Source organism: Saccopteryx bilineata, chromosome 3 (genome assembly GCF_036850765.1).
Source record: "Saccopteryx bilineata isolate mSacBil1 chromosome 3, mSacBil1_pri_phased_curated, whole genome shotgun sequence".
NCBI lineage: Eukaryota > Metazoa > Chordata > Mammalia > Chiroptera > Emballonuridae > Saccopteryx > Saccopteryx bilineata.
In genome coordinates this window covers 34,395,488-34,421,185 of record NC_089492.1, presented here as the reverse complement: position 1 = coordinate 34,421,185, position 25,698 = coordinate 34,395,488, and the positions used below count along the sequence as shown (strand labels likewise).

At 44.7% G+C, this 25,698-nt stretch overlaps 1 protein-coding gene across 2 annotated transcripts in view; it reads right to left on the bottom strand.

Annotated features, from left to right (window-relative positions):
• Positions 1 to 5,243: 5,243 nt before the first annotated feature.
• ZNF706 (zinc finger protein 706) overlaps positions 5,244 to 25,698 on the bottom strand; it is a 90,973-nt gene continuing 70,518 nt past the window's right edge. For both annotated transcript variants that reach the window (XR_010730226.1, XR_010730225.1), the window contains 2 exons: positions 11,368 to 11,612; positions 5,244 to 6,828 (listed from right to left, as the gene is read on the bottom strand). The gene's annotated coding sequence lies outside the window, so the exon portion shown is untranslated. The remainder of the gene's footprint in view (positions 6,829 to 11,367; positions 11,613 to 25,698) is intronic.

The window sequence follows — 25,698 nt, the reverse complement described above, 5'->3', positions numbered from 1 at the left end:
CAGGTAGCTCTATTACACCACTATGTTTTCAGAACACGTATCTGCACTTGAAAATACCTTCTTGGTGATTTAGGTTTTATTGCATGTTATCTCCATGAGAATGTGTCTTAAGATTGGGACCTTGTCTCTTTACTCATTGCTATATTCCAGCACCTAGATCAGTGTTTGGCACATAGTAGGTGCTCAGTTGTGAGCTGAACAATTATAAGCTGACTGATGAACACTTAAGGTTGTGATGAGGATTAAACTTATATTAAACAACTGCTTTGGAAAGCTTGTGGTTTCTAACAAAGCTAAACATACATCTATAAGGACTACCAATTCTACTCAGGTATGCACACGAGAAAAATGAGTATCTGCATCCAGAAAATCCTTGTACAAGAATGTTCATAGGAGTGTTGTTCACAATAGTAAAACACTGGAAATAACCCAAATGTCCATCAATAAGAGAATGGACCAAGAAACTATGAAATAAGAAGGGCTTAACTACTGGTGAACCTCAGTACAACACAGATGAATCTCAGAGATGATGTATTGATAAAAAGAAACCACACATCAAAAAGGCATACTGTGGCCCTGGCCAGTTGGCTCAGTGGTAGAGCGTCGGCCTGGTGTGCAGGAGTCCCGGGTTCGATTCCTGGCCAGGGCACACAGGAGAAGCACCCATCTGTTTCTCCACCCCTCCTCCTCTCCTTCCTCTCTGTCTCTCTCTTCCCCTCCTGCAGCCAAGGCTCCATTGGAGCAAAGTTGGCCCAGGCGCTGAGGATGGCTCTGTGGCCTCTGCCTCAGGTCCTAGAATGGCTCTGGTCACAACAGAGTGACGCCCCAGATGGGCAGAGCATCGCCCCCTGGTGGGCGTGCCGGGTGGATCCTGGTCGGGCGCATGCGGGAGTCTGTCTGAATGCCTCCCCATTTCCAACTTCAGAAAAATACAAAAAAAAGAAAAAAAAGGCATACTGTGATTTTATTTATATAAATTTCAAGAATAGAGGAAACTAATCCTGGCCATGCCCTGTGACCCCTTTCCAGTGTCACTCATGGGCTGGAAGTGAAGCACACAGCTTTTTTGATTTGCAGAAGTGAGACAAACTTGTCAGAAGGCGGGAGGATTTGCATTAACAAATGGTGGAGGGCCGGTGCAGATCCTGCGGTGGAAAGAATGCGGAGAGCCTTGATAATTTTGGAAAGCTATCTGCAAGGCTGCCCTGGCCAACAAAGGTTTGAGGAACAGCTGAGAAAACAGAACTTTCAAAGAACACCAAAGAGGATGCTGTGGCTTCACGCAGCAATCAGATCTCAAGATGTAAAGCACCCAGTGAGTATGACCCCCCTCAGTGACCGTTGCTGTGGGAGGCGGCTTCTTGCCCAGACTGGGGGAGGATCTCGGAGGAGGATGTGGGGGGAGGGTGGCTGGGCCCTTGCCTCCAGGGTTGCACAGGTGAAAGTATTCCTCCATCTAGTGGTGGAGCAAAGCCGCTGGGGGGGGGGGGCCGCTTTGCACTTCACCTGAAACTATGCAAAGTGTGAGCAAAACAGGAAGAGGCCTGCGAGGTGTCTGCTCAGTAACGAAAGGATCAAGATTACCTTTACAGCGGAAGCCCCAGAAGCAGCACAGATAAACCTTCAGCCCTTGCCCGCCTTCGCCCCCATTCATCTGGCAGGTTGCAGCAATGACTTTAGCTAGTTAGTTGGGAAACACAACGATCCAAATTAACTGCTCCGCGTGTAACCAGAACCTCGTGAAACCTACAGAAAGCTGGCTGAGTTCAGAAAATGTGCAATGACAAGGGTCACAGAAATAGACTGCAGAGAATGCGGTCCTTGGGGATGCTGAGATGCATGTAGGAGTTGATCAAGTCTGTTAATTATGTTAATTACACACAGGTATTTACTGTGGTTTGTCTCCTCCAATACCCTCCCCTCAACTTGGTTTAAAAATTCTTCATGGCCCTGGCCGGTTGGCTCAGCGGTAGAGCGTCAGCCTGGCGTGTGGGGGACCCGGGTTCGATTCCCGGCCAGAGCACATAGGAGAAGCGCCCATTTGCTTCTCCACACACCCCCCCTTCCTCTCTGTCTCTCTCTTCCCCTCCCGCAGCCAAGGCTCCATTAGAGCAAAGATGGCCTGGGCGCTGGGGATGGCTCCTTGGCCTCTGCCCCAGGCGCTAGAGTGGTTCTGGTCGCGGCATAGCAACGCCCTAGGAGGGGCAGAGCATGGCCCCCTGGTGGGCAGAGCGTCTGCTCCTGGTGGGCATGCCAGGTGGATCCCGGTCGGGCGCATGCAGGAGTCTGTCTCTCCCCATTTCCAGCTTCAGAAAAATACAAAAAAAAAAAAAATTCTTCACTTTCTGGAAGGTTGGAAATGTGTTTTATTGTTCTCAATAATGTCCAGTTTTAAAAGGGGGAATTGCGTAAATGCCATTCAGAACAAGATTGTAAATACAGTTCAAGATTCTGTGTGTAATTTCAGTCATCTTTCAGTTAAAAAAAAATGTATTTCCAGGAGAGCACCTCCAACCTGAAGACAAGCAGGTAAACAACACGAGAGGTCAAAAGCTTGAGGAAGGCCCTGGCCGGTTAGCTAGGCCTGTTAGAATGTCTTCCAGAGACACCAAGATGGGAAGCAGCTGGTGAATGCACAATTAAGTGGAACAACAATCGAATGCTTCCCTCTCTCTCTCTCCCTTTCTCTGTCTCTCTAAAATCAAGCAATTAAAAAAAATGTTCGAGGAAATGAAACCATGGATTTCAGTTTGAATTGCAATGCTAAGTGCAGATCCATCCCTAAGGGTGACAGACAGCATTGTTAGATTATCCCGGAGTGAAATCCAGAGAAATCAAGAGGGTAACATACACTGTCAGTCTTCTGTCGGCATGACGAGGAGTCAGTGATTAAGGGACTCCAGGGAACCACAAATCTGCAATTCAGGCCAGGCAGCTAAGAGACAGACCAGGTGCTGTCCCAGCAAAGCAATAATCTCATCACTGGCTGATTAAGAGACCTGAAGACAAGATCCCATCAAGCCCAAATCTTGCTGGTTACGGAAACACAGCTGACAAAGTCTATCAACCAAGATGAGATGTAACTAGTTTTACTTAATTAGATGATATATAGAGATGTTTCCTGTTCAACTCTCTTAGCTTTTGAGGGAGTTGGCGCTCTTTCAGGTGTCAACCAAGATTTCTGTCCATGGGGGTGGACTTGTAGCCAGCCCTCAGCAACAGTGATAGGAATAAAAAGGGTGGCATAAAACCCAAGCAGGGAGAATCCATTGATATGCAGATACTGGGAGAAGGAAGCTTGTTATTTTTTCATTTTTTTTCTACTGAGATGATTATGGGAGGATAGACATCTGAGGCTGGGGCAGGAAGAGCTTTCTGTGGAATTCTGTGGGATGAAACTGTTATTGGTGTTGGGGTCTTGATTTCTCCAAGATAGAAATCAAGAGGAAACCCCAGAGAAGTTTCCAGACAGATTTTTATTAAGCTCCAGCACACGGGAGGCAGCACCAGGGAAAGGACAGTCCTTTGAATTGGCTCTGGGGCTGGCTCTGCTCGGCTGCTTTTATAAGCTGGGGACAAAGTGCTTTGCATGAAAAGGCATGTGGGGAAAACAGCTGTGTTAGGTTTGCTTACTGGTTTCCCAGCTGCAAGCACTTTGCATGATTAGTGTGTGAGCACGTGGTGTGTGTCTATGAAAAGCTATGGGTGCTTTCCCTTGGTGGCGATTCTCCCACCACTGAGAGGTACAGTTCCTTGATTCCCTCAGCTGCCACCTTGAGGGCCGGTTTTCCTGATCCCTTGCCCTCCACTGCGAAAAGCAGTTTTCCTTTGCTTATTTGCTTGCCTTTTTTTTTGTGAGCCTCCAGTAAATGGGTGATGCCCTACACTTTCTGGCTCTGCAAGTCCTCTATCTTCTGACTGAATCCAATGCGAACCTGCCTGGCCTTGGCCACCAGCATTACAGGTGGGCTTTTTGAAAAAGCCTGGCTTGTAGAATTTTCAGTCGCAGGGTCAAGTTACTTCCCTTTTCATTGGTGTTGCATGCTAACTATGTTTCTCTGTCTGCACTATGGGGGCAAGATGGTGGACTGCTCATTAGCACCACTCTAGGAAGATCTTACATAGCAGTCAAACCTTGATCAATTACACAAGCAGGTCAGTTATTTATGCAGGCAGTTAGAAAGGAGATAACATCAGCTACCTCTGTATTTTTGAGTAGGGAATGGAGGACTGGTGACATTTTTGTGTCCCTTCTAGCCACCTGGTCTTAACTTATATTCCTGGCATTTTCCATTCCCAGGCCCAAGTCCCTATGCTGTTTCAAAACCAAGCAGAGATGAGAAATACATGAAGATAGATTCTATTGCGGCGGTTCTCAGCCTTGGCTGCAGATTGGATTAACCTTTCAAGACAGAAGTCTGGGTCTAGCCCCAGAATTTTTATCTGATAGGTCTGGGTGCAGCCTGGGCCTCAGGACTTACAAAAGCCCTCTGGATGATTCTTATGGGCAGCCAAGGATATGAACTGCTTGTCTAGAGGCACCACGTCTGATTCTTTGAGGCCTTGACTCCTGCAGCTCTTCCTGATCCTCAGCTGGGAATGCATTCATGGCTGCCTTCTCCCCTCCCCCCAGTTCCTCCCTGGGGGTGTGAGAGAACAAGCCTATAGAACAGGGGTCAGGAACCTATGGCTTGCGAGCCAGATGTGGCTCTTTTGATGGCCGCATCTGGCTCGCAGACAAATCTTTAATAAAAAAAATAATAACGTTAAAAATATAAAACATTCTCATGTATTCCAATCCATTCATTTCCTACTGCTCATGTTCATGGTTGCGGGTGGCTGGAGCCAATCACAGCTGTCCTCTGGGACAACACCAAATTTCCAAATTTTTATTGGATAATATGTAACGTACACGCGTCATTGTATGGCTCTCATAGAATTACATTTTAAAATATGTGGCGTTCATGGCCCTCTCAGCCAAAAAGGTTCCCGACCCCTGCTGCAGAAGCTCCACTGTAGGCACAGGGCCCCCTCTACCTTACCCCTGGGGGTGCACGAAAGTGGGCCAGTTGTATTCACTGCAGAGATAGGAAGGCTGAGGGGTTTGTATCCTGCTGTGGGCAGAGCATGCAGCATCTTTCTTTGAGTCTTTAAAGTGGAGAGAAGTAACCACCTCATGTGAATCCTCAATTAAATGGGCCTCTCTGGGTGCATTTAAAACAGACACCAAAATATTAAAACCAACTGAAATATTAAGATCATGCAATTTTATTACAAAACCAAAGTCATCAGTATCCTTCATGACAGAGGGGAAGGGGCAGTCTTCTCTCCAGTCCTGAAGGGTGCGGGTTCAGCATCACTGCAGGGAGAGCTCCAGAAACCAGGACCCTTCCTTCATCTCAGAGCCTGTTTGCAGCCTCTACAGACCCAAGGGCCAGAGACCCCAAATGCAGAAGATGCCTGGTAGCTGCAGGGCCTGGAGGCACTCAGTGCGGAAAGCAGGATTAGCTCCCAGCACCATGGCAGCCGTGACTGTGTTCCCAAGGGAACGAAAGCCTTGCCTTCCCTTAGCCTGAGGAGCAGCTGGGCCCCGGGGGAGACCATAATACTTGCTCATGACCATCCATTTGACAAATATTTATCAGTGAGGGTCTACTCTATGTCAACTGCTGTCTCAAGCACTCAGATACACGCAGCTATGCTCAAAATGGAGTGGGTTGGGTCTCAGCAAGTGCCTCTTTCGGGTGTGATATTTTTTTTTTATTCTCTTCTCTATTACAAATGGGCTTGTTTTACTTTTAAAATTAGAGGAAAAAGTATTAAAGTCAGTTGTTTAAAATTGTTTGACTACCAGGTAATTACACATCTGCAACAACAGTGGACTCTGGACTCCAAGGAGGCCTTCGGAGGTGAGGTCAGAAAGTCAACACTAGATAGTTCTAGAGGAGCTGTTATTTCCAAAGGAATTTATGGGAAGCTCCTTTGTTGTTAGTCTGATGATGTGTCATTCATTTACTTAATTAGTCATTCCAGAAACAATTTTTGTACTAGATTCTGGCAATACAGAGTTAAGCGAGTCGCCATTCTATTGTACAGGAGCCCACACTCCTGGTAAGTTCACAGCTGCAAGGGAAGGGTGCAGAAGGGACCACAGAGGAAGGCCAGCACTGTGTCCATTTAACCAACATTTTATCTTGGCCTATAGCACAGAGCATGTTACTTAGTAGGTACTCAATAGATTACTGAGCAAATAATTTTTAGGCAAAGCTTCATGGATATGGAAACCTGGTCAGCTGAGCCTTGGAAGACAACATTTTTGCTTATTGCTTCTATTCCAGTTGCCCTTATAACACCAACAATTCCTAAGTGCTCTCTGACCCACCACCAACTTTGCTTTTATCACATACACCATATGTCTGAGCATTTTTATTTTCCCCACAGTGGTTCTTTTTAAAACTCTGCCTTCATTTTATTTAAATCTGTTCATTTCCTCATCATTTTCTGTCCCTGCTTTTAATAGGCCATCTCTTCTTGTGTCCTAACAAAGATACAAAACAGAATGTCTAGAATTCTCTTCTGGTTCCCAAAGTATATTGTTTTCAGAAATACATTCTTCCTCTAGACTTCAGGATGACAGTCCATTTACTTTAGCTCAGCCTGCAGTAGAGGGAGATCTGTTCAGATCCACTGGTTGTCAGTCCATTTACTTTAGCTCAGCCTGCAGTAGAGGGAGATCTGTTCAGATCCACTGGTTGTCAGTGTGGGTTTCTCGTGGCGCCTTTCACTTCCCATTTGGATGTTGGTGGGATCCTTTTCTCAGATATTTAACTGGAAAACAGTATATAATGTGCACAGTTTAGGGTAATTTCCACTTTCTAGAAATGATTTATTCCAAAAGTGTAGTTTTATAGGATTAAGTCAGACTCTGCTACATCTAATATCTGGCTACTTGACATTTTGAATAAATGAAATGTATACACACACACATACACAAATAGTTCCCAGACTATGCTATTACCAGAACTCTTCTTTTATCTGTCATTAGCAAAAGTATATTTGTTGAAATTATACTTCTTCAGTATAGTCCATCTACCATAAGACTGTGCCTAAGCGTTCTTTGTCATTGTGCACATGCACACAACATCTTGCACTATTGTTTTCTGGGAATTTATTTATTAAACTGGAACTTGAAGTTTCTAAATAAACACAGAAAGCAAACACTGTTTATTAAATCAGAAAGAGAAGGATGAGGTTCTGTCTTGAAACACACAACCCAAATAACTAAAAAAATAAATTCCTAATATTTTGGTCAATCCAGACCCTAGGCTTCTAGGCCAGAGTATAAAAATATAGAAATAAAATGTCTAGCTTCCTTCTTTGGCATGATAGGCCTACTCCATCTGAGGTGATGAAGCATGCACTGTCTATAACTTTGATTCTCAAGGAGGCCATATAAGATTTAGAATTATTCTAAATTTCTTCCAAACTCAGGCAGTGGATTTTCCACTGTCTTAGCTTCTGGTGAGATGCCGAGTTCTTCCTGTTTTGTGCATCCTCAATAGGTATTTTAGTAGAAAGTTGACAAAGATACTAGGAAACAAATTCCATTTAAAACCAGAAACCCTGACTTTTTATAGCTTTGTTCATTCATTGATTCATCCAACAAATCACTGGCTTGGGACTATGGCAGAAGCTGGCAATAAAAATGCAGCCCCTGTCCACAGGTATTTCAGACCCCTCTATAGAAAATACAACACAATATGATAAATGATTCAAGTTTAAATACAAGGAGCGCCTTCTCCACCCTACACTCTGATCCATAAACCAGACATAATAGGAAAAAACCCTGGAATAAGAGGTTTGGCTTGATACCGAAGGGTCTTTAGAAAGTTACTTCAGCAGCTAAGGAAGGGGTGGATTAAAATGGGAAGAGAGCGCAGCAGGAAGCCATTTAAAGAGCAAGCCCAGTCATTCAGTCCAGATGTACTGAGAACTGAATTAAGTGCAAGAACAGTGGAAACTGAAGAACAGGACATATTAAAGGATATGGTGATTGCACGTGGTAGTAAAAAGCAGGGAGATTGCTGAAGCCAAAGTTCTAGGTACCTGGGAATAAGTGGGCGTCATGCACCCAAATAGGAAAGCCAGGAGCAGAAGCAGCGCTGGGAGGAGACAGAGAGTGTGGCTTTGGACTGGAGAGGAAGAGCACACACCTCTCTGCTCTTCCCTCCCCACACTTACTTTTATTTACCATACCCATTCTTAGGTTCCAATACATGAGCTGTTGAAAGGTTCTACAAAGAAAAGTCCAAATAAACCACTTGTAGAAGATATCAAAGTAGAATCGATGTAATGATGTTAACTCATCACTTGATTTAATATGCTTTAGGGTCAAATTTAGCTAGCTGCTGCTTTTTATGATCAAAATACCGCCCCATCCCAATCTGAGCCACTAACTTTCTTTGCACTCCCAAAGGGAAGACATCCGTTGCAATTTTCCATGTGGAGCCAGTGGGGGCAGTAATGTAGGGACCTTTGCCCAAACCACAGAGGGTCCAATGTCGGGCAGGAACAGCATTCCAGAATTCTGGTCATTCTGTCTTACATATCAGAAAACGGTCACAAATTTGAGGGGAGAGGGTAAGAATAAACTTGACTTCATTTTAGATTCATCAAAAACTGCTTCTATTCTTCAGGATTTGGGTTCTCAGTAAAATTCTACTCGAATGTGCCAATTTCTTAGGTCTGTGGGTTTAATAAAAGAGAAGTCATAGATTAGTTCTGATTAATTTCCATCATAAGAGTCAACTCTTGGTTCTCAGGAATAGAGTAAGAAAGGAATGACATGGGTAGCACAAACACCCAATTTAACCAGTAATTTCAAATTCTCCTCCACTTAATTTTTTTTTTTTTTTTTTTCATTAGAGGTGCCAAGTAGCAAGGCTCAGCCTACCTTTAGGAGCTGGATCTAAAAAAATGTGAACTCATCAGAAGGCAGGCAGGTGGGTGTAAGAAGAACAATGAGAAGTTGGGGGTTGTTGGCTCTTTTGAAACTGAAAATTGGCCACTCCTGCTCGCTCTGTTGGTTTTGTTTAGAAGAATCACAACATCAGCACTGTCGGGTTAATTTGGGGGCCAGCTCGCTCTTTGTACACCACTAAAAAGCAGCTCACAGATTGGTGACCCCCACTGCCCACTCCACCCTGACTAAAATGGGTTTGCCGTGACCTTAGGCAGAATGAAGAGACACAGCAGAAGCTGCCCTCCCAGAGTGGAGGCCCTTCTCATTTGCCTCAAGCTTTAAACTCTATCAGTTTGAGTTTCTGATATGACACAAACTCAACCCACCATTTTTAATCCCTAGACCCTGCCCTTCCCAACGGTCCTTCTATAGCCTCCCATTCACCTGCCATTCAAGGCCGCACATTATGTAGCCAAATCAAACCTTAGTTCTCACTACTCTCCAGCCCACACAAAACCACTTCTGCCCAGGTTTACCCACTGGTGCTGGAACATATCTGCACTTCCCACCATCTTGCATTAGATCTTGCCATTCTTTAAATCCTTAAATTCTCTTCCTTCTCTTATAAAAAATGTAGCCAATTATCAAGGTCTAGCCATTCCATGAAATCTCCCATTTTCTCCAAACTTGAAGTGATCATTCTCTCTTATGACAGCACTTTATTAGTGTATGTTTTATAACATTTACCACCTTATGTTTTCTATTTTATCACAGTAGCTTACGTCCCCTATGACTTTAATGTTCTCAAAAATGTGGGTCATGACCCACTAGTGAATTTTGAAATCACTCTAGTGAGTCATGACCTGAATTTAAAAAAATAAAATAGAATAAAAGAGAACACTTTAGAATACATTATATATAAAGATGTTTCTTATTTTGGTTTATGGTCAAAAAGCTTGAAAGTCACTGCTTCATGTAGTAATGATTTCAGCTTCCTTGTGACAGACGCCTTGATCCACCAGCTTAAATAACAAAGGATGTATTATCTTATCTAAAGAGGAGTCTGGAGGTAAGGGAGCTCTAGTTGGCTTATCAGGACCTTACCAACAACATCAAGGACTCAGACTTTTGCCATCTCTGTCCCCTCATGTTGGCTAGATGGCTGCAGGGGTGCCTTGCATCACAACAACATTCAATGGCAGAAAAAAGGCAACTACTGATTTTTTGAATCTCTTTTTTTCAAAAAGGATCATTCCCAGAACTCCCCCACAACTGCCAGACCTCATTCTATTTCTTTCTGTCATAAACTGAAATAAAATGAATGATATACCTAGCTAAGAGGGGCAAGAAGAACCAAAATTAGTTTAGGCGAGGATAAGAGCACCTTCCCTAAGCACCTGTCTAGTCATGAAGGAAGGGGGAAATTGATGGATTTGACGTAGGCAAGAAGAAGCATCGGCTAGCCAGACACAAGGGGCGTCGGGCGGTAGACCCACGGCCCCTTTCTCCTCAGATTCTCTGCAGCGCTCACCACAAAGCAAGTCTAGACAGTCACCTCAATTTCCAGTGAGAAATCAATCACTTTGCCTCAAAGTATAAATATTCATGGGATACACAGATCAAATATCCAACCTGAGATACTGGAGGCATACTGCAGGCCTAATTTACTGACATAGAACTCAGCAGAGGAAAGGATATTTTCTGTCTTAACTTTTCAATTGAATTTTTTGAAACATGAGGGGCTAGATTAGCAACAGTGTGCATTGTAATACCATTTAAATAATAAAATATGTATTTGTCATAATGCAGATGGCAACTGAGGATGTCGCAGATGAGCTGTGGCTCTGGGGAGGAGATGGTAAACGTGAGCCAATGGGTGTGGAGAGACATTACATCATCTCAGATAGGGGCCTTCTTTGGGAATCTGGCAGGATTGCTGCTGAATCACTCAACTGGGCAAATTATTGGCGTGTTGGTTGGACAAAGGTCCCTATAATTAAGCCCTTGTTTCACCACTCTCCTTGGCATGTTTCTGCTTATATTGCCATTTAAGGCCAGACTTGAAATCATGAATACATAAATTATTATCATGTCTTCAAGAGTCAGTGACTTAGAGTATAGAGCTTATGCTGTTTCTCCTGTCTTGTAAGTGCGTGCACACACACACACACACACACACACACGCTCCCCATTAACACCTCTATGAGAAACTACAGGTTCAGAGGACTTCCAACTGCAGAGAAGCTTTCGTCTTGCCATAGTTAGAAATCTTTCTACTTGCTTCTGTTACCAGTGAAAAATCCTCCCATCTGCCCAGGAGATAAGATTAGCCTTGTGAGTAAGTGCCTTACCATTCCTTGAAAGGCAGTCTTGATTCTGGGGTAACACAGAAAACCTTTTCTCACCTGTTGGACCGCAGGGTACAGTAGGTGCATCTGGTTGGCCCTCGGGGGTGGAAGACTTGAGTTCTGTTCTTGCCTCTGCCAACTTATTACTTAGTTGCAAGGCCTCGTTGGGTCTGTGGGCCTCAGGCATGGTCTCAGCTCTGCCAGAGCTTGCTTGGAGTTCCAGGTTCAGTTTCAGGGGCTTTGTTTTAAGAAGGTCCTTGGCAAACAAGATGGTGAGCTTGCAGCTAGAAATGATGGATATACTATGAAGAAAGAACAATAGTAATAACTACCATTGTATAAGGTTTTCACATATACCATCACATTTGATTTGCTCCACCTATCAATCTTATAAGGTATTTACACTTATTTTAAAGAGATTGTAGAGAATGTAGGCCAGAGATTGAGGCCGATGCCCAGAAACATTCTTAAATGGGTTATTTAACAGATGGCTTGGGAGAATGTAGAAACGGAAGTAGAGATTACAGAGCGCTACGTGGCTTCACCCTCATTTCCTTTCTATAGCATTATCCCATAGTTGAGAGTAAGAGCTTTCTATGTGCTAGGCACATGCTAAGTGTTTCAATGCATTTAAGCTTCGCAACAAACATGGAGTGCTATTAATATTTCAATTTATAGATGAGAAAATTAAGCCCTAGAGAAGACCCCCCCCCCCACATTTGGGGCTATCCTCTGTTTTTCCCTCTGTTCTTTAAAAGACTCTCTCCTTCTCATTTTTCAGGACTCAGCTCAAATGTCCCAGCCCAGTCATCGAAAGTAGCCCATTGGCAACTTCAGATCCTCTGTCACACTCCCTCAGTTCATTTCCTTCATGGGACATATCGGAATCTGTAGATAGCTTGTTTGCTTATTGATTTGCTTGTTTACTTTTAGTTTTTACTATTCAGATATAAGCTTATGAGAGCAGGGACTCTGTCCATCCCACTTGTCCTCTGCTAGTGGTGTCTGGAATATAATAGGTACTCACTAAAAATTTGAATGAATGAATAAGTGAATACATACATAAGTAAGTTAATCAATGAGATTTTGACATGAATTTGTCTAATGCCAGAGACCAAGTTTGTAGCCCCTCTGCCCACGTTTACTCACTCATCTATTCAACAAGCATTTATTTAATTATCAACAAGTCCCAGGCACTGAGCTAGGTATTGAAGAATCAAATGAGATACAGTCTCTGCCCTTGAAAATCTCACCTATGAGGGGCAGAAGTGGTAGTTGGGATGGTGTGGGGTTTATTTAAAAAAAAACAAACAAACCCAGAAAAACACAAATAGCCCTGACCAGGTATCTCAGGTGGTTGGAGCATGGTCCCAAGATGTCAAGGTTGCAGGTTTAATCGCTGGTCAGGGCACATATGGGAATCAACCAATGAATGCATAAATAAATGGAACAATAAATCAATGTTTCTGCGTGTGTGTGTGTGTGTGTGTGTGTGTGTATCTTCCTTCCTGTCTCTCTAAAATCAATCAATAAATTTTTAAAAGTTTTAAAAACAAAATAAAAGTATAATGTGATATGTACATCTAAATAATAGCATAAAGTATAAAGTGACACACGAGAAAAAGAAAGGACCACGTAGATCCTCTTGCTGGACTTGGAAGACTTCTGCAGAGCAAGTGGCTTTGAACACGACCTTGAAGAGGACTCTGGACTGCAGCAGAGAGAGGAACATGTGCAGAGGCAGGAAAGGAGAACGCGTAGGCGTACCTGGGGACCGCACGTGCAGTAGGCGTACCTGGGGACCGCACGTGCAGTAGGCATACCTGGGGGGCGGCACACGCTAAGTGTACCTGGGGGGCCGCACATACAGTAGGCATACCTGGGGGGCGGCACACGCTAAGTGTACCTGGGGGGCCGCACATGCAGTAGGCGTACCTGGGGGGCGGCACACGCATAGGCGTACCTGGGGGACCTCACATGCAGTAGCGTACCTGGGGGGCGGCACACACGTAGGCGTACCCGGGGACCGCACATGCAGTAGGCATACCTGGGGGGCGGCACACCCTTAGGCGTACCTGGGGGGCGGCACACGTGTAGGTGTACCTGGGGGGCGGCACACGTGTAGGCGTACCTGGGGGGCGGCACATGGTAGGCGTACCTGGGGGTCGGCACAAGCGTAGGCGTATCTGGGGGACCTCACATGCTGTAGGCGTACATGGGGGGCGGCACACGCATAGGCGTGCCTGGGGGGCGGCACACCCTTAGGCGTACCTGGAGCACCGCACATGCGTACGCATACCTGGGGAACTGCAGGGAACTCAGCCCCTACCCGACACTGTTGAGTCATATTTTGATCTCAGTGCTCAGCCTTAGCCTTTGCTGCCCACTAATGCTTCCAGGTATTTCTATCACTGACTTTGCTTTTGCAGTGCAAAAGAAGACCAGAAGTCTGATGTGATTGACAAGAAGAGATGTGATCTGAACCCAAAGAAGTAGAACATCATGGAAGTGGGGGTAGGAGGACAGAGGAGGTGTCCTCTAATTCTAAGAGTGACATGACTGGGAGAGCTGTCTCGTGGAGGAGGTCATCAAAAGAAAATACTAGAATATGGGATGAAAACAGCCATATTCCCAAGCTAAAGTAGAAAATGTCCTAACAAGAGGATTAACTATAACCGAAGTGTATGCATTGGCTTGTAGTTTCCAGAACATCTCAGAATTCTCTCATTTGACCCTCCAATAGCTTGGTAATATTCTGAAGCTAAGTAAGACCATGTATATGGTTAACAGTTATATAGAGAGCTCCAAGCTGTGCCAGACCTGGGTGATGCAAGGGGGATCGGCCCAGCCTCTGACAAAGCAATTACATGCAAAGAGGCGATGAGAGCACAGTATAAAGTGCTGAGACTCCACTCGCATGTGGGGGAGAGATTTAGCTCAGGGGACGCATGAAGTGAGTGTTGAAGGTGTGGCTAGCATCATAGGCTCCTGAGTCAGGCAATCTCCACTGCAAATGCTTACTCTGCTCTAAGTTTGCCTGCATAATTAAATGAGATAAGTAAAAGCAAATTAAATGAGATAGCATAGGTTCGTTACTAAAACAAAGATTCTTAAGTAGGTAGTGAGTTTAACAAGATTGAAGCTGATTTCTCTTTCACATGGACACCCAACCAGTTACTGTGTGGTTCTTTGTAATTCAGGAAGTCTCCAGTCCCTGGCTTTTCCGTCTAATTGCCTTGCTTCTTCTAAGAGGTCCATCCATCTCGTCCAAGATAGCTCCTGATCACAACTCATGTTGTGTTCAGATGTAGCAACAGGAAGAGAAGTAGTGTCACCAGGACCCGGCTCTCTCTCAGCGTGCCTCCCCTTTCCTCTGGATGTTGGCCACATTCTCAGACATGCTCTCCTCTCCTGGTAGGAAGAGCATTTGGGGCAGCTCCACACTTCATGTCTTTTGTGTCCAGTGTCTCTCTTCTAAGAGTCAAATTAAAGTCCTGGTCCTGACTCTCAGTAACCTACACCAATCCCAGTGGCCAAGGGGACAGGAGAAGTTGGTTAGCTAATTAGGGCTCCCTCACAACTACATAGCCGAGATGGAAGAGGAATGAGTCCTCACACAACATTTTCCATACTAATATACTAGAGAAGAATAAATAGATGCAAGGTGGTTAAAAAAAAATCCCTTACTCCTGCTTTCAATCAAATACATGTATTTTTAGGGTACTGTAATCCAGTGGTCCCCAACCCCCGGGCCACGGACTGGTCTGTGGGCCATTTGGTACCAGTCCGCAGAGAAAGAATAAATAACTTACATTATTTCCATTTTATTTATATTTAAGTCTGAATGATGTTTTATTTTTTAAAAATGACCAGATTCCCTGTTACATTCATCTAAGGCTCACTCTTGATGCTGGTCTCGGTCACATGATACATTTATCCAGCCCACCCTAAAGGCCGGTCAGTGAAAATATTTTCTGACATTAAACCGGTCCGTGGCCCAAAAAAGGTTGGGGACTACTGCTGTAATCCATAGCAGTAGTCACTAAACTCCACCATATACAAGTCAATTTTGATTATGCCCTCAAGAACATTTATTTCTTTGTAAGTACCATATGCACATGTACTATTCTACTCATACAATAATGTGATAAAGTATGCTAGTGCACTCCAGTGTCCCTCCTTTCCTAATGGGCACATGGTGTCCAGAATAGTCTATTTCCCAGGCTCCTTTGCAGCTAGGTGTGGCCATATGACTAAATTCTAGCCAATGAATTGTCAGAAGTGTAGGGTACAATTTCCAGGAATTGTCCTTAATGGGAAGGGCATGGAGTTCTTTCCTTCTTTCTCCATCCTGCTGTCTAGACTGCAGACAAGATGGCTTGTCCATGATCTTAGCTTGGATAAGGAAGCGGAAGCCACAGGTTGAAGATGGAGGACTCAGAAAAGACATGTTCCCAGTGCTGGGCAGCTAGCCTCCAGACTATTTATTTACAGAGAGAAATAAAGTTCTTTCTTGGTTAATCTCTTCTTTCTTAAATCTCAGCCAAATCTGATTTTACTTGATATAATCATATACTATACGTTATAATACATGTACCAAAATAGATATTAAAAAAAGAAGAGATAAAGTAACTACAAATGGAATTTCTATTATTTTTGTACTTCACTGAGTAGTCTCATGCGTCCTTGGGCTGTATCTCTGCCCTCTTCATTTTAGGGACCTCTGGTCTCCTTGGCCCTTGCCCTGTGGTGCCCTCAGGGTTAGTTACATTTGTGAGTCTGTTTCTTCCCCAGACTCTCCCTCCAACCCCCTCACTCCACTTTGTTGCTGAGCCAGGGGCCCTGCAGTGAGTCTCTGAACCACTAGTACACTAGGATGGATCCTCCCCAGCCTTAGCCTTTGCTGCCCACTGATGCTTCCAGGTATTTCTATCACTGACTTTGCTTTTGCAGTGCAAAAGAAGACCAGAAGTCTGATGTGATTGACAAGAAGAGATGTGATCTGAACCCAAAGAAGTAGGCCACCCATCACTGTCAGGAAAAGAGATGTGCACTTCTAGCTTGTGCTGCTGCTGCTGAGGTACACCCGCTCACAAACCAACTTCTAGGAGCCCCAGGCCTGGGCTAACCGCTCACGCCATCAGCTCCCACAGAAACGGAGTCAGGGCGGTGGAGAGGCGGAGCTTCACTGTTTGAGACCTTTCTTCAGGCCTGGACTTTCTCTTCTCAGAAAGCAACGCCCATGGGGCTGTGCCCACCATACCACAACAGAGGTCGTTAGGGGGATACAATTCCTTGATTCTGAGGGTGTCGGAGGGTCTACAGACACGCCCCACCCCCATCAAGGTTGTGCCTGGGAAACCAGGCCCCACCTGCTCTCTTTAGGAACTGGGCGAGTTGGTGTTGCCTGTCACCCTCCCTCCCTCTTGAGGTATCAGTGTCCTGATTGTATCACAGCCTCAAAATTCCCTGACTCATGCCATTTTTGGATTTTAAAAAGAGCTTATTCAAGTGGTGTAGGCTGCATGTTCCATCCAGTTTCCCACTCAACTCAGCTATTTAATTACAGCATATGTGGGGGGGGGGGAGGGCAGGGAAGGAAGGGACTGGGGAGGGGGGAGGGGGCACCTGAAACTAGAAGGGGAAGCCCTTGAGGAAAACTTGTGTTGTTCTCATTAGAAAAGCAACGCACTGGTGCTCAGAGAATGGCTGGCCCTTCCCCCCAGGGCTGGGAGATGAAAAATGAGGCAGACACCGGGGCTGTGCAGGCCCGCTGAGGAACAGCGACTGAGTTTGGGAGGGAGGCGTCTTCTCCCCATCACAGGCTGATGGGCTGTTCTGCACTTCTAGGTAGGGAGGCTATCATGTGGTTTGCTAGTAACCATGGCAACAAACCATGTTCCTGAAGGGTACAGAGAAATCCCACAGAAAGAGAGCACAGTGCAGCTTACAAACTCGGTCTACTCAGTCTGTTCTTTATCGGTGCTGCATCAGTCGTTGTTCTTGCTGTTATTGTTGTTACAGAAGGAATGGCAGTGATTTGCTCTCTTCTGAGCTAGAAACATTGGATTTTTTTTTGGTCTGCCTCCTGATCTCTGCCTCCCATATTTTGGAACACAGTCTTTGAAGGCAAAAGATAAAAATAGCTCTCTCCAAATGAGAGGATGCTAATGTAGTATGCTTTTAAAGATGGGCTTCTCACTGCACAATGTCCACACCCGGTAACTGAAGCCTTGCGAGTGGTCCACTCACTCACTTTCCGTGATCACAGGGAACACACCGATGGTGAAGCTGATGGAGAGGCTGATGGTGAGGCTGTGGGCTGCCAGGAGCAGCCCGAGGGGCGCTCTATGTTCCGGAAGACTAAACAGCAGTGAGCGGGCACCTGCCAGCGTGACTGTGGGCATGGCCACTCCCTGGCTCACAGGTGTAGCTGGAGGAAGTGGCTTAGATATTCTTTGTTGCAAATGAAGGACATACTTATAATTTGAGACAACAAACATTGCTAAGTGATGCAGCCACAGCAGCCACAAGACTGCTGCAGAGCCATGTGCACCGTCTCTAGCCCTCTGAGCTGCAGGGTCAGAGACCAGCTGGTAGGGCTGCCTTTTTAGGGGGATGCCATCACTGACTCAGCTGTCCACTGCCTGTGTGGCCTTGAACAAATCACTTAGTCTCTGTGGTGTCAGTTTCTCCATCTTCAAAAAAAGCAGAGTGATGTTTCTGTAACCTTTCTCACTGGGCTTTTTGTAATCATCATATTTGATAATCGAAGGGAAACTAATTAAAAACTATAAATCCCTACATGGTTTTATTATCCTTCTTCTGAGTTGTAGAAGTATCCATTCTAAAAGGATTCTGGAAGTTAGAGTAATTAGGCCAAGAAGTTATGGTAGAGTAAAGCTATAGACATTACCATAATAAGGTTTTTAGCTAACATTTAATGAGTGCAAAGCAAATTGCATATTGCATTTAATCCTAACACAGCACTCACGGGTATGACAATTTCCATTTTACAGATGAGGCCCAAATTCATCCAGCCAGGCATAAAGTCAGGATTCAAGTTCCAGCCAGTCTGATTCCTCGGCATAAGGTCTTAACTGCTGCCAGGACGTGGGGCTGGGCTGAGTTCGCTGAAACTTGAATCTGTGCAGTAGTAACCTGTGCTTGCCTACCAGACACCAGGTTGTTCAGTGCTTTTTTTTCTTGATTCTAGGAACCATCTTGCAATCCAATTAAGGAAGAATCAATTGTCTATTTCCAATTAAGGAAGAATCAATTGTCTATTAATCTGTGCATGGGATGTCAGGATCAGTGAGTGCCCGTTGCCTGTAGTCCAAGAGCCCTAATGGAGAGATAAAGTCAGCTCTCCACATGCTGGGTTTCAGGCCCATGAGACATCCATGTGATGACCAGCCCCTCCAGGAAACATGAATCAGAGAGGAAAGGTCTGGGCTGGAGTTATTGGCGTATGAATCGTGGTTGAAACAAAGAATGAATCAGACCACTGAGAGAGTGTGGGGGTGAGAATACCAGTGAGCAGAGGGCAGCAAGCAGGAGAACAAGTAAAGGCTGAGAGAGGAAGGACAGGAATTGAGATGTTTAGAGAGAGCCCAGGAGAGCATAATTTCCTAGAAACCAACAGAGGAAGAGTTTGAAGAATGAGTAATGGAAGATTTCACGTACAACCCATGGAAAGTAAACCAGGGGCTGAACTTTGGATTTGACAAGTAGATTGTGGAAGATCTGTGGGTTAGTGTCACTCAAGCTAAGTGTAAGTTAGACAGGAGCCAGGCTGTGCATGGGAGGTGAGGGAGAGGAGGTAGTAGCTCTGGGGGAGATGAAATGGAAGATTAGCTATGAGAGACTGGCTAATGGTCTAGAGGGGTTAGGATCAGTCTGACTCAAAGCTCATGCTTCTTGCACTCAAAACTTGCTCCCTGCGGCCTGAGAGAAAGGGGATTTGACTGGTGAAGAGAACCCCAGCAGAGCAGTCTGTTCAGGTCATTGGTTTTGCCTGTTGTCAGATGCATCACTCTGGGGCATAAGCGTGGAAGGGGCTGAGGAGCATTTGATACAACATTGGTTGGTGGAATTCTTCGGCCTGTTTCCTGACTGACTTCACTCTAGACAGATCAAAAACCAAAACAACAACAACTAAGTGAAGAAAGAGAGGAAAAACTCAATTTGCTCTTCTGTATTCAAGCTAAAAATCCCCTGTATCTTCAGGGACATGGGCACCTTCTAGCTCACAGTTCCACTATCCTTAGGGTGTTACCTTCATCCTCATGTCTAAAATGGCAGCTAGATACCAGACATCATATCCAGGCAGAAGACTGAAAGATGGACTAAAGAAGGAAAAAGGAGCAAACAGTATATGCCAGCTGACCTTTTTAGGTAGTGACCTCAGAGCATCTGCTAATATTTCATTGGCCAGACTTACGATAGTTATGGTCATACATAGCTGCAAGGGAGGCTGGGAATTGTAGTCTTTATTTTGGGAGGCTATGTGACCAGCTAAAAATTGGTAGTCATTACTATGGAAACAGAGGAAAAAGGTAATGTAGGGTAACGAATAGCCTTTGTTGCAGATATATTCACTCAATCCTCAGGACAAGCCTATGAAAAAGATACTATCCTTATCCGAATTGTACAGATGGGGAGACAGCAACATGGAAAGGATTACTACCTTGACCAAGGTCACAGAAGGTGGTCTCAGACAACCTGACTCCAGAGCCTGTGTTCTTCACTCCCCTGCCACTCATTTTTCATGGGAGTGAGTTACGTGCACCTGAAGGCTGGAATTGCTTGTGTGTTGCCCCAGCTAGATTCTCACCTGTCCCCTCCACCTTCCTTCAAGTGCTGCTGGTTCTCACTGAGCTCCTGGAAGCCCCTGTGGCATCACTATCTCGCTTATATGCCCGAGAGGCAGAGGCATAGTCTGTGCAGCATCACAGTAAGAACTCCATCTAAGGAGTACAATGTAGTGATTAAGAGCTTGGGCTCTGGAGTCCAACAGAGTGAGGTCTGAACCCTAAGTGACCTCACACAGATCACTTAGCCTCTCTGAGCTCTGTTCCCTTGTCTATAAAATGAGAACTCTGAGGAAACCTGCTTCATAGGACCTTTACCAAAGGCAAATGAGATAATGCATATAAGATCTCAGGCTCTACGCAAGGAAGCTCCTGTGATTGTGCCAACATTATAGGTGCTTCCACCTTCCAAACAAAAGTGCCTTAGATACATACACAGGAAAGAGAGGGACCCAGACTGGAAGCTCTTCCCATTTATGCCTCCCTCCCTTCTCTCAGGGATCTGCAGAGGGCACTTGACAAAAAACGTCCCTCTATGGCCCTGAGCCTTGAGACAAGGCCCCGACAGACATCAAGAGCTACAAACTTTGACTCTGTTGGTTGGAATAGAAACTGGCCGCCCACTGAATCTTAGTTGAGGAAAGGCTACAATTTAACAGATGTGAAATAACGTTCTTGGACAGAACACAGAGCAACAGTGGTATCCATCAAAAGGAATAATTTTTATTGTGACACAAAACATTTGCTATCAGAGCACATATAAATCCAGAGAACAGTCGCATTTTTAGAACAAACAGATTAAATACCTTTGGTGAACTGAAGAGGGGCAGGGAAAAACAGGCCACATTATTTTGAAATTTGGTAATGCTTTTACTGAATTTAAATAGAAGCAGAAATCAGGACAGTGAGAAAAGCACTTGTTCATGAGCAACATGCCTTCTCAAGAGCACAGCCTATCATGACTTTCACTGTTTTATGCAGAAAGTCTGGCCTCTAGTTCCTGGGCTTGGGAAGATGCAGTAACACCCACACCTGACCATGGCAAAGAAAGGGCCTTCTGGAGCCCACCTTTCTGAATCTCTAACTCAGCCAACCTAATGTGCTCCCTGCATCTGCCTTTCCCTGCCCAGGTACCTTCTGAGAGAGATCAATACTCAGTATTTCACCCCCAAGGGCACAGGGCACACAGCAACCTGGGGCGTGCACATGTGGATGGCCACGCTCTGTTCATTCTTGTTTCCATTCTTACTGCTCCCGTCCTTTCTCCTTAACACCAGAGCTTGTGTTATAGTTTCCTGACAGTTTATACTCTGCCTGTCTCCAGGACCTCTCCTCTAAACTTCATCTACAATCACATAGCTATTGAGTCTTGAAAGCTGACCTTGCCTGACTGGTGATTGTACAGTGGGCAGAGTGTCCACCTGGGACCCTGAGGTCCCAGGTTCAAAGCCCTGAGGTTGCTGGCTTGAGGGCAGGGTCACCGATTTGAGTGTGGGATCATCGACATGATCATATGGTCACTGGCTTGAGCCCAAACGTCTCTGACTTGACGCCCAAGATTGCTGGCTTAAGCCCAAGGTCACTGGCTTGAGCAAGGGGTCACTGGCTTGGCTGGAGCCCCCGGGTCAATGCAGGTATGAGAAGCAATCAATAAACAACTAAACTGCTTCAACTACAAGTTGGTGCTTCCCATTTCTCTCTCATCCTGTCTGTCTCTGTCTCTCTCTTGCTAAAAACAAACCCGAACAAACAAAAAATTATCTTTATTCTATCCTTTCTCTGAAGGTAAATTCTTCTTACCATGTTAAAAGCCATTTTCAGAGGTAGAGACCTCTGACTCTCAAGACAGCCCAATCCTTCTTTAGGAATTCTAATTTTTTTATGCTAAATCCAAATCTATGTTCCTATTAACTTTTACTCTGTTGAGATATACTTAATCAGTCATCTTCCTCTTTTACAGTTTCATTTTCCCCTTCGCCTGTATTTAAGAACATTTTTTTGAATTTATTTTTTTTATTTTAGGGAAAGAGAAAGGGATAGAGACAGGAACGTGGATCTATTGCTGTATGTGCCCTGACTGGGAATTGAACCGTCAACCTCTGCACTTTGGGGTGATATACTCTAACCAACTGAGCCATCCATCCAGGGCTTCCTCTTTTACATTTTATTCTCACATGAAATTCTTCTTTCTCTCTTTGTGGTACACCATTGTCTTCCCAATACAAGTTTTCTCCTTCTTCAAAAATAGTAGTTTTAGCTGGGCATGGGGCTACCAGCAAAAGACTACACTTCCCAGGCTCCCTTTCACTTGGGTGTGGCCATGTGACTTAGTGCAGGCCAATGTGATGTAAATGAAAGCAATGTAAGCAACTTCTTAGTTATATCCTTAAAATGACTGAGTGGTTCATCTTGGTCTCTATGTCCCTTCCTTCTGGCTGAGCATGGTGAGGACGGGAGCAGTCACCCTGGATATGCAATCGGAAGCCTTGTATTGAGGACAGAGTAACTAAGCTTGGACAACCTGCCTTTCTTAACTGATGAAAAGAACTGCCACGGTGATAAAGTCTTTGTATTTTGGATTCTTTGTTACAGCAGCTTAGCCTGTACCTTAAACCTCTGATCTCCACTTACGACAATCCTACTCACCCTGTAAGGTTTTACTCAGTCAGAAATGTGCTTCTCCATCCTTTGAATCTGCAAAGCCCTTGACTTAACTCTTGTGTTTGGCCTCTGTTCTGCCTTGTACTACACAGATCTGTGTCTGAGTCTTATTTGCTCTTTATAGCCAAATTGTGATCATTTCTTTATTACATAAAGCTTAGCACACTGCCTCGTTCATGATCAGTTTTCAATAACAAGTTGAATGATATTCTCCAATTCTGTCTACATACACAATTAGTTAAAACAAAATGAGCAGCTAGTAATATGTGGTTAAATAGCATATCCAAAGACTACAATATAAGAGGTCACTGGCAAACTAGAGAATCAGGTGCCAATCTGGCAAGCCACTGGTCTTTTTCCTGCTCAATATTTGTATCAATAACTTTAATGAAACAGTCAGTCTACACATCACACCTGTGGATACAGGGGAAAGCCAACAGACTAGATAAAAGAAGAATCAAAAAGGTCTGTATAGTCAAGGACAGTGGATGTAGACAAAGTTCTAAATATCAGTTCAAAGTGGGCAAAAGTTAAGACTGAAGAGAAATAGCTTAAAGATTGTATTTTTAAAAGGCTTAAGGGTTTTCTTTGACTAGAAGCCCAGTAAGAGTCAAGAATATGATGTGATGAGAAAAAAGTATTCATGCAATTCTGGCTAATACATTTATTCAGTAGCTACTTACTGAGTGCCTCCTAAGTGCTAGAGGTGGTGTGGGAGACAAGGATGAGGAAGGCAGAGCTTCTGCTTTCCAGGAGCTCAGGAAACAGGGCCTGAACTCCACCTATAGCACAAAGGGAGAGCTCTTGGTGCCACAAAAACAGAGGTGGGCAGATTGGCACATGTGTGACGAAGAGGGAGTAGATGGATTTAGCTTGAGTGTGGGCCCGTGGAGAAAATAGAACGATCAGGTAGGAGTGTTCAGTATCAATCTGTAGTGGGTCCTGAGCGCCAGGCTAAGCAGATAGGGATTTATGTGAAAGGGAGGCATGACTGAAGGGTTTTTCAGAAGGAAAAAAAAAAATCTGTGTTTTAGGAAGATTTCTTTGGAAGCCGTCTGTTGGGCAGATTGGAGTGAAGAGACACACAGCACCTTAGAATTAGAAGTTCTCTTTAGAAACTATCTTATTCAACACCTTCATTTTATAAGTGGAAAAACTGAGGCCAAAGGTGTTCATCATGTCCCGGAAGCCTCTGAGCTGGCAGAGACACACTCTGCGGCAGTGACAAACCAACGGCACTTAGACTTTCTACGGCTACTGGCATTTAGGAGAGCATTTCTGGAGACACACGAGACAAGGAAACCAGCTAAGGGACTATCTCCATGGTCCAGGTGAAAACTATTGCGTGGTGAAGAGGGAAGAGGATGAGCTGTGAGAGAAACTGACTGGGCTGGGGGCTGGAGGCTGGGAGGGCAGGCAGAGGGACTGAGTTTTTAGGGCCAGGAGACAGGAAGGACAGCAGTGGGATTAATGGACCTCGGGAGTATAAGAATGAGGAACACGTTGAAGTCATTCCGTTTGGAGTGGGTCCCATTTAATAAAAGGGGTACTGAGAACTGGAGTGTCAGAGAAATGTGCCCAGAAGGGGGTAGCTAGGAAGCACATTGCGCCAAGGAGTGATGGAACTGCTTAGTCTGGAGAAACTTAAATTGATTGCAAAAAGTGTAGTTGAGCAGATTTAGGGAGAGATATGGTCTCTGGCTTTACATCTGGAGGGCTTTACAGAATGCTGTGACATTGCCTCCCAATCAGCACAACACCGATGGAAGGTCCTGTAGAGCAGCAGCAATGCAGGCTGCGGAAAGGGCATAGGCCAAAAAAATTAGGGCAAATTATGTCTCTGTGAAGCAATGTAGCAGAAGGAACAAAGGCTTGGGAATCACACAGACCTGGGTTCTAGGCTCAGCTGCAAGCTGTGTGACCTTGGGCAAGTTGCTGAACCTTTCTGTGCCCCAATTTCCTCATGTCCAAAATAAAGAGGCTAGATTGGAAGACTTCAAAAATTAGTCTAGATATAAATTCCTTGGTACTAAAATATGGTTTATGTTCATAAAATAAGTAGATGGAAGTTTTAGGATCATCTTATTTGGATTGTGGCCCTGAACCTGTACTAATACTGGTGATGGGGTATGACAGCCAGGCTGTTCCTGTCACACTTCATGGTGGCATGTAATGATGGAACAGAGCTGACATGTTCACAAAAGCACTTTTCACCATGTGAAGGAGTGGGCAATAGTCTCATTTAGCTGATGTTACTAATTTAAAAAATAAAATCCATATGAGCTAAAGAGAACTGAATACGAATGTGGGAGCTGAGTAAACCACTGAACTTCAGTGGCATTAATTTTATATAATAAAGACAGTTTCAGAGCTTCTTAGATTTTATATAACTTGTGATCTTTCTTTAAAAAAGCTCATCCAGGCCCTGACCGGTTGGTTCAGTGGTAGAGCATCAGCCCAGTGTGTGGAAGTCCCAGGTTCGATTCCCAGCCAGAGCACACAGGTGAAGTACCCATCTGTTTCTCCACCCTTCCCCCTCTCCTTTCTCTCTATGTATCTCTCTCTTCTCCTCCCACAGCCAAGGCTTCATTGGAGCAAAGTTGGCCTGGGCGCTGAGGATGGCTCTATGGCCTCGGCCTCAGGTGCTAGAATGGCTCCAGTTACAACAGAGCAATGCCCCAGATGGGCAGAGCATCGCCCCCTAGTGGGCTTTCTGGGTGGATTCTGGTTGGGTGCATGCAGGAGTCTGTTTCTCTGCCTCCCTACTTCTCACTTCAGAAAAATACAAAAAAAAAAAAAAAAATGAAAAAAGAAAAAGAAAAAAAAGCTCATTCAGATACATACTAATACAAATACTGACCATTTACTCCCATCTTAAAGCATCTTTAAAATAGTGATTGGTCTTTTAGCTCTT